This window comes from Panthera pardus, unplaced genomic scaffold, assembly GCF_024362965.1.
Source record: "Panthera pardus isolate Hobbes unplaced genomic scaffold, ASM2436296v1 HiC_scaffold_3, whole genome shotgun sequence".
Classification (NCBI taxonomy): Eukaryota; Metazoa; Chordata; class Mammalia; order Carnivora; family Felidae; genus Panthera; species Panthera pardus.
In genome coordinates, this window is record NW_026526876.1 from 53,137,805 (window position 1) to 53,147,771 (window position 9,967).

The following is a 9,967-nucleotide window of genomic DNA, read 5'->3' on the forward strand; positions in this document are numbered from 1 at the left end:
GGACAATCCCAAGCAAGCTCCGCACTGTAAGTGCAGAGCCTGATGTAGAGATCGAACTCACCAACCATGAGATCATGACCCAAGCAGAAATCTAGAGTCAGACACTTACCCCACTGAGCCACCCAGGTGCCCCCTGGCTTTTAGTATATTTTAAGCTGTAACACAAACATACATACCCAAATGTGTTTATATCTAAACGTTATCACAAAGGAGATTAATAATGAGCAAACCTGTTCTATATTATCTTCTTCAAATGCATATTTCAGTGTTTCGTTTCTCTGGCTGTCTCTGTGTATACTGAAACATTTTGTAAATGTGTCATTAATAAATTTGTAGCTGTGCACTGGCCTTTAAAAAGGCTGAATGTAACACTCTAATAGTAACAAATTACTGCTTCCCCATGTAAATCAGGATTTTCTTGATATTGTACAACCAAAACAGTGTTCAAAAGTAAATCGGAATCCCGAAGCTGATTTAAGATGATAGGGACCCCCAATGGACAGACATGGGTTCAGCAAAAGAGCCTTACTGGTCTCAATGCCTGATTTTATATTAATTTGGGCTTATAAATTTATAAAATACATTTTGCATATGTTCTGTACACGTGTTATATGTTGGGCTCCTGTCCAAGATACTGATAAAACACACACACACACACACACACACACACACACACACACACACACACACACACAAGAGTTCCTTTGCTCTGTTCATTTGAAAACTACAGCTACATCCCATTGTAGATCCTACCCACTGTGGGATTACTTTTGCTCTAACAACCCCAGGGCTCAGGGAATACACACACGTCCATTTCCAATGGGTCCCTGAGTGTGCTCCCTTGGTTGCTCGAAATTTCACAAAATTTAAGTTACTAAATTTAAAAATTTTTAAATCTTAAATTTTGTCCCATCCCTCACTCCTATGGCCTTGCCAATACAAACATTTTAGGAATGTACCATATTATGCAGTTACCTGCTTAGCCACTGACTGACCCACATAATGATCCAAGCAAAGGACAGCTCTACCTTGGAAAGTGTCTAGCCCAGAGGCCTTATTCCCCAAACGAGGACACTGAGAGCCAGAGAGGTGCCTTCTGAAGAGGGAGAGCTGCTAATGGTAGGCTGCAATTGAGCTCTGCCTGAGCCAGGGGTTGGGGTGGCTTGCTTTCTTTCTTTTTTAAGTTTATTTATTTCGGGAGAGAGAGAGAGAGCGCGAGGACATGGGGAGGGGCAGATGGAGAGGGAGAGAATCCCAAGCAGACTCCTCGATGTCAGCTTGGAGCTGGACTAGGGCTCCATCTCACAAACTATGAGATCATGACCTGAGCCCAAATCAAGAGTCCCACACTCAACCAACTGACCCACCCAGGTGCCCCTGGGGTGGCTTCCTGATGGCAGAGGTGGCTCCCTCCTGAGGTGATCAAGCTGCCTTCCCCTCTCTCTTGGCTAGAGTCGGTTGTTGGCAGCGGAAGCAAGCCCTGAGCAGGGTCCTTCCGTCTGGTTTACTCATCTCAAATTCAGCCATGGAGTTGGAGCCCAGCCAGGTCCTTGGGAGCCTCTAGATTTCCTAGCAGATTTCCTAGAAGATGGTCTTAAGGGAAACACAAGGCTGAAGAGGTGCAGCTGCCTTAGAAAGTCATGTATAATATATCTTCATCGGGAAAATGTAGTCTAAGTTCCAAAAGAATTTTCCAAGCTCAACCAATGTATCTATAAATTGGAGACCACTTACAACTCATTCCACTCTATTAAACCAGTGCGGATTTCATATCGACATAAGCAAGGCAGCACAATAGCTACTTGCTGGTTGCCAACGGGGATATGAAGAAATTTAGGGCATGACCCCGTGCTCAAGAGGCCTGCAATAATCCTAGGGAGATGATGCATTCATATATTAAAGACTTATTAATAATATAAGGTAATGTTGGATGGCATGCTCAGGTCAGTGAACAGAAAGATGGATCACGGAACACTGAAGAAGGGAAGCATTCTGCCATGTGGCTCGTAACTCGAGCAACTTGGATGTAACTGTGGCTTCCTCACTTCCTAGCGATGTGGCAAGTTACGTGAATTCTCCAAGGCGCTTAGAAAAGCTCTGGGCATTTTAAGTGTCCTCCAGATGTTAGCTATTATTACTCTCTCTCAGTCCGTGGGCGAACCATCATTTCGGGGATGGAGAGGACGCGAGCACCGGAGGAGGAGGAGGGGGGCTTCGCGGCAAGGTGACAGAACCAATCATAAAGAATTATCTTCGCAATATCTCCACGAGCTGCTTCTGGAACTCAGTGGGCAGCCATCAAGTACCGCGGAGCAGGCAATTCTGGAAACCTGATTCCACCCACTTTCCTACGTCGGTCCTCCTCGACACCGCCCACCCTCCCCCCGCCCCGCGAGATTCCAGCGCTCGGCCCCAGGGGGCGCTGCCGCCCTGCCGCCCTGGCCGGGCCCGGCGCGCGCCCGCGCCGCCCGCCGCGCGCGTGCGCGCCGCCCAGGTGAGGAGGCGGCGGCCTGCGCCGCGGCGGGGGCGGGCTGCTCGGCCGGCGGGGCGGGGCGGGGCGGGGCGGAGCTGGAGAGGCCTGGCCGGGGCGGGGCGGGGCCGGGGCTAGACCAAGGCCAGAGGCGGGACCAGCCGCCGCCGTCTCCGTTTCGGTGTCCCGTCCCCCACAGCTCCGGGCAGCCGCCGCGGGAGAAGCGGAAACTGCCGGGTGCGCCGTGCCTGCCGAGAGCGCGCCGAGGAGCAGCGGGGCGGCCTCCGTCCGGCCCGGACCCGCCGAGCGGCGCGCGGCGCCCCCTCCCCCGCAGCCCCGCGCCCGGCGCCGCGGCCCCGCCCCGACCCCGCCCGAGCTCGCCGCGCGCCCCCCCGCCGGCCCCCCGCGACCCGAGCGCGCCCACCTGAGCCCGTCCGCGCCCACCTGAGCCCGTGCGCCGGCGCCATGGCGGAGCAGGAGAGCCTGGAGTTCGGCAAGGCGGACTTCGTGCTGATGGACACCGTCTCCATGCCCGAGTTCATGGCCAACCTCCGGCTCAGGTGAGGGCGGAGCGGCCGTGCGCCCGGGCGCGAGCCTGCGCTCTCCCGAGAGGGGGCGCCCTTGCGGTGCGGCGGGACTGGGGGTGTCAGGGGCGCGCCGAGCTCGAGGGATGGAGTGCGGCCGGATGGGGGTGTCTGGGGGCCCGCGGAGCTCGGTGGTCGCGCGTTCCCGAGAGAGGACGCCCCGGGGTGTGGCCGCCTCGGAGTGTAAGGGGCGTGTCGAGCCCCGGGGCTGCGCCCTTGGGAGACGGGTGTCCGGGGCGCTGTCCGGACGCGGGGGGTGGGGGAAGGGGTGCGAGTGGTGTGCGGGCGGCCAGCGCGCGGCCCCAGGTGAGTGGTGTGGGCGGGCCGGGTGACCTAATGGAAACAAAGGTAAAGGAAAATAGGAACTTTAGGGAGAGTTGTGGCGGCCACGAAGGCCCTGGGGAGACTGGAGGGTTGTTCTGGAGAGAGACTCGGGTCTCATCCTGGTTTTACACTTGGTTCGTTTCTTTTTCTTGTTTTTTCCCTTTTTTCCTTTTTTTCTGGCGCGGTTCCATCCTGTCATTCAGGATGCTGTGGAGCGGTCCCTGAGCTGTCCCGGGACACTGGCTATTTTTTAGTTACTCTCCTAAACGTAATTAGACACGTTTCCAGACATCGAAGAGACTGCTCTGCTGGCCAGTGCCAAGATAAACTGTCTGAATTTGACAAGGCATTCATGGTTTCAGTTTTTTTTCAGGCAGTTATGGATGGAGCCCTTGTGTTACCGACATCCTTGAGAATGTAGTCACGACTCAACGCCCAAAATGGGCTTCCAAGACTAATTTATTTTAAAAACCCTTCGACGTGTGATTATTTCACTCTTGATACAGTAAAATGTAAACAGAACTTTAAAGTAGTTATGAAGGGCGCCTGGGTGGCTAAGTCAGTTAAGCTTCGGACTCTTCGTTTCGGCTCAGGTCATGATCTCGTGGTTTCTGCGCGGGAGCCCCGGGTGGGGCTGTGGCCACCGACAGCACTGAGCCTGCTTGGGATTCTCTCTCTCCCCGTCTCTCTCTCTCTCTGCCCCTCCCCAGCTTTCTCTCAAAAAGATAAACGTTAAAAAAATTTTTTAAAGTAGTTTTGGTTTTATTTTGTTCGACATTACAATAAATGGAGTTTTGAAAATAACTGAGTCTTTTTTTTTGGGGGGGGGGGAGGAGGAGGTGTTTCCTGGAAGTTCTAGCCTCATTTCTTGTAAGGTTTATAGCTAAATATCACTCCAAAAGCTTATATAGTAAAAGTCATGATCTAGGTGTGAGTGCTTAACTAACCCTGCTTCTTAGTATTAATTGCCCCTTGTTAACTTTAATTTAAGAATTTAAAAAATGTTTTTTGATCTTTGGAATTGCAGACCCCATAGGGTTTTCCTCTGCTCTTGGCCAGGCTTCCCAGAGTATGGAACAGGGGCACAGATCTGAGTTCTATACCTGCCAACTACAAACTGACCTTGAGCCGGTCTGCGTGTCTGAGTTTCCTAATTTGTAAAACAATGAGGATGTTCACAATTTTTCAGCACTTACATTCTTTTCTGCTTTTACATATCATTGGTTGCAAAGTAAGCATGGGGCTGGAATTTTAAGGAACATTATGAAAGTGAGCCTAACTTGGGGTGCCTGGATGGTTCAGTCGGTTAATCGTAGGACTTGGGCTCAGGTCATGATCTCGCAGTCAGTGGGTTCAAGCCTGGCATCGGGCTCTGTGCTGACCAGCTCATAGCCTGGAGCCTGCTTCAGATCCTCTGTCTCCCACTCTCTCAGCCCCTCCCCCACTCAGGCCTTGTCTTTCTTTCTCTCTCAAAAATAAACAAACATGAAAAAAAAATTTGAAGTGAGCCTAACTTAACTTTGCAGTTTGGTTCCACATTGTGCACAGTACTTTAGGAGGTAAGGTGGGAGGTACCCCAAAACTGTAAGATGTATCCTTACCCCTCAAAGAGGTGGCATGTCAATGAAGACAGGGAGAAAAGTGGAAATTTTACTGTTGATTAAAATAAAAGTTAAGAAAACAATAGGAGAGTTAAGCTTTGTAGAGGTAAGGTGATTCTCGGCCAAGAAATTGTACAAATGAATTGTTCTGGAGTTCAGAAGAGGGAGAGGTGCTCTAGGTTGGCTGGGAAACACAACATAGAGAAGTTCAGGTGAGTTGCAAAGGATGGGTAAGATTGGTCTAGGTGGAGAACATTCCAGGTGGATACAGTGGTGTGAGCAGAGGAGCGGAGGCGAGAAAGGTGGTTCTGTTTGGTGGTAGTGAATACACTAAATTGTCTGGAGGAAAAGGAGGTGGTGTTGGGGAACTGTGGGAGGAATCACCAAGCTCATTAGAGCTAGAGTAGGGCTGCCTTCACACTCAGTCGCCAAGTCAGTCAAGGTCCTAGCTGTTCAGACATGTGCATGCATCTGTACGTGTCTCGTCTGCGTGTATAGCCGACAACTCTGAGAATTGGGTGCAATTGTCAATGTGCAGGTTCAGTGATTGTTCATGGTTTACTTCTAACTCGGGAGTAGTTGGTTCTCGGTAGCGATAAACACAGTCTCAGCAAAGGGTACTAGCAGTACCCTTGCCCTCCTCTTTTACCCAGGTGGAAAGCAGTCCTCTCTCTCTCTGATAGTCAGGATTTCCTATCACCCTGATATCCCTCCAGGCAGTTTTAGTGTTTAGTTGTGTCAGCTACTGGGCTTATGCTGTTGTGGCCCTTGGACATTTGTTTCACTTTGCAAAAGGTGACTGGAAACACTGCAGATCCAGATGCACTTACGTGACGTAGAAGTGTTTTCATCTCTCGCGACACGGGTGGTTGGGCCATACCCCGTGTAGTTTATGGTCGTAGATAGGCAAAATTTGAGTATTTCATCTTTAAGTGGATGTGGGTTGCATGAGCCCAATCATTCTTGCCTTTCCCAAGCTCTGGCTCCTTCTCTTACTCCTGTCAGGGGGGTCCTGTCCTCCGCTCTGCACCTGGCTCTTCTGCAAGGCCCTCTTCATTTGTGGTCTGTAACATAGTTAGGCACTGAACACTGTAGCTGTTTCAGGGGTCTGTAGCATCCAAACTCGATAGTAGTTTTCCTGATAGCAGCACCCAGCATAATGCTGGGTACATAACACATTTCCGGGTGACAGCATTTTTCTTGCACAGAGAGAGAAAAGAGAGAGAAAAGGTTAGTTGTTTAAAGGTTTTTTGACATTGTTCATTTGGAATTATCTTTTCATTTTGCTACTCTGCCGACCTTTCTTCCCCTCTTGGAGCTAAAAGTTGGTTTTTAGACAGCTGTCACAATTGATGTAACTTTCCCCCATGCTGTTATTATTTTCGAAAGTTGACGTCAGTGTGTGTCTGTGTGTGTGAATCGGATGAGGCAAGATTCAAGGGGTGATGTGTGTTAGTCTATCTGTGAAGGAGTTTCAATTTATATTTCTTACTCTCCTACGAAAAACTGCTAGTATTTTGAAGGTCGCTTTCTTTCTGTCCTAGAAGTCCCTTGCTGGAGGAGATCTGTTCTATTTGTTTCTTTTTCCCTTTTGGTGGAGGTGCTGGTGGCTTTGGTGGCAGTGGTAAGCTCCTTGCTGCATTTTCAAGGGACTGTGCCCAGGAGGGAGATGCCTGCGCAGACACCTCCCATCTCCGTGGTCAGGCCTGGTTCCTGCCAGCAACCCTAATGACCTGACCGCTTGCAGCGCCGGCCACAGTATTCCCACCATATTCTGCTTTCTTTGCAGCCACTTCCTTTCGGGACCTGGAGCCCTTTGGTTGGTTCCTTTTCTCTTTGCTGGGCCGTTCTTGCACTTGAGCTCTTTCAGCACTAACAGCAGCCCTGCGCCCTGTCTCCAACTTAGAATCCCGGCAGAGCCAGCTGCATGGGACATCTGGTCCTCCTGTGTTCTCCTGCTCCCCACTCAGCCATATGTGTGTGTAAAAGGGAAAATGCAAGCTGCTGCTCAGGGCTGATCTTGGGCCGAGGACAGCATCCCAGGGAGATGTGCTCTTCACAGGGCAGCGAAATACACCGTAGGCTTCCAGGGGTCCTAACTTTGTTGGTGATGGTAGCTGTTTTGAGCATCAGGCATCTGCTCAGCCTCGTATCTTGGCTCCTTGGAAGTTTAATTTTTCCTCCCCTCTTTTCTTACCGGTTTTTCTCTTCCATATAAGCGGTCATTTGAAATCGTGACTGCCAAAGCTGCAGGCAACTTCTTTTAACCTAACACAACCTGTTATCAGACCCTTGCTTAGACCTGGGCTTCTCAACTCCAGCACCATTGACTTTGGGGCTTGGGTAATTCTTTGTTTTTGGGGGCTGTCCTGTGCATTGCAGGATGTTTAGCAGCACCCCTGGACTCTACCTGCCAGATGCCAAGTAGGACCACTTCCTTCCCATTTATGACAACTGAAAATGTTTCCAGATACTGCCAAGTGTCCCCTGGGGAAGGGGTGAAATTATCCCCAGTTGAGAACCCCTGGCCTAGGTTGTTCTCACTGCCTGGAATGTCCTCCTTCTTTCCTCACCCCTGCTCACATACTCTGCCTGTCACTCTTACTCGTCCTTTGAGACCAGTTCTGAGAAGTCTTTCCCAGTCTTCCAAGTCTGGATTAATTATACTCTTACCTGTGTCCCCAGGATACATGGATACTTGGTCCTAACTGTTAAGAGAACCGGTCAGGTTATATTGTTGTTATCTGCATACCAGCCTTCCCACCAAATAATGAGGTCCTCAGAGACAGAGAGCCTATCCAGATGTGGATCCAGGTTTTGTGGTCCTTAAGACTCATTGCAATTGGGAGGGGAGACCATCTTTAAGAAAAGAGTATTAATTGTGAATGCCAAATTAGATATAGGATTTTGGAAGGGGACAGTGCCAGTGAGTGGCTGTGAAACAAACCCATCTCTGATCCTTTTGTGTTTCCTGTCATGCTGGGCACCTGTGTGTTCCATACATTTTTACATGAGTTAACTACACCATCAAATGTTGGTTGATTATTCTTCAACCAGTGGAATTCTTAGCTTAAAAAATGCACACAATCTTCTCAAAATATTGTTCTTATCTAATATAGTTTAACCGTGTGAGGGCAGGACGAATGAGTTGTAGAATTACACACACACACACACACACACACACACACACCACACAACCTCTGTACTCTTTCTCTGTGGCTGCTTGGTCATTTGGAAAATTTGGTGGGACAAAGGGTACCTCTTTCTTGCCGGGGGCAAAACCTGAGGTACTCTGGGTGGTCTTAAAGCATGTGTAAGTCTGCAGTTGGTGCAGAGTTCTAGTTAGAAGTAACCATAGTCGGATTTACAGGAGAGGTGAATGGCACACTAAATCTTTTTGGCTTCCCCGTGAAATTCTTTGGCAACCACTTTCAGAGGCCTTCAGAAAAGGACAGTTTGCTCTGTGCCTGTTTTGCACGTTGGCCTCATATTGGGACAAAAATGAGCATTTGGGTTTTGGAGCTTCCATTTGGAGTGAATCACCCTGCCGTCTTGTTTCCTTTCCTACTCTGTGACAGACTTCCAAGACTATTTTTATTCAGGGTCATTTGTTGACCCTGGAGACTTCTGCTGAATTTAGCTCCCAAGTAGAGCCAGATGTGGGTGGAATTGAGCACTCAGAAGCGGCTACTGGGGCGTTGCAGCACGGTTTCTGAAGGGCTCCGCTTCCACATGAGAGAGGTGGGCTTTGGCCTTGTGCTTGACTTGCAGACAAAAGATGGAGAGTCTGATATAGACAGAAGTGTGTTTACTTAATGTTCCACATGCAAGTGGTATGCACTATGAGTTATCCCAGTGTGGACAGCTGATGGGTTGCCATTCTCACCGAAGTCTGAGCCAACTCAGCAAAAAGGACCCTGTCTCAAGGACTGGCCCCATTGTATGATGATTCTGTCATTCATTGCCGTGTTGCTTTGGGGACTGGATTGGGGTTTTGCGTCATTGCCCAGCCACTGCTAAGTCCATCTCGTGGGGGACTCTTCTGTCAACAGGGGCTCTAGCCCCATTGGTGGCGAGCCTCACTGACATAGCTTATGAAAATGGCAGCTGTACTCTCATACAGAGGTTCAGAGGGTCACAGCATTTAAAAATATACATTCTAAGCCTCTGTCTTTTTGTCTATTAAATTCTTTGGTCAAGATGGTAGTCTTATTTCCTCTGGGAAGCAGACTCCTGTTTGCTCAACTGCTATATATAATTACTGGTTAGATCTCTTAATAGAATAGCATTACCCAAACTTTAGTTTGGGACACTTATGGGAAGAAGAAAAGGTGGAGCGTGCTTGCTCAGGGCATGGGGCTCAAGGGAAAGAGCACAGGATTTGAGACCCGACTGACTGAGTTCAAATCCCGGCCTCACTTCTGCTCTTTTTAGCATTATGACTTAGGGTAAGTTAACGTCCCTAAGTTTCAGTTTCTTTATGTATAAAATGATTGCTTTTTAGGGTTATTGGGATGAAATCACATGATGTGTAAAAAGTGCATGGTTAGTGCTTGGTACACAATTCCCTCTCAACTAATGTTAACTGTCTTCCTGAATCCTTCCCATATGGCCTTGCCTCCCTGCCCTGACCTCATAACTGATCCAAAAGCTAGCTGTTTTCGCCTCTTCCTTCCTCACTAAGACAAATTCATTTGGTTTTATTTGGGAGGGGCAAAGATGAAAAATATTCTAGATGAAGTTGGGGTTATCTAGTGGAGAGGGCAACAGCATTGGAGATAAACACATCTGCACCTTACGTCTCTGTCCACTTACTACCACCCATGTGGCCTTGGACAAGTAACTTAGCATCCCTGAGCCTCAATTTTTTCATCTGTAAAGATGATGTTATTGTGAAGATTGTATTATAGCACCTGTAAAGCACCCAACATCATGCCTAATGTGCTGTGACTCTAGTCTTTGGGAAGACGAAGCAGAGTGGATCCTCA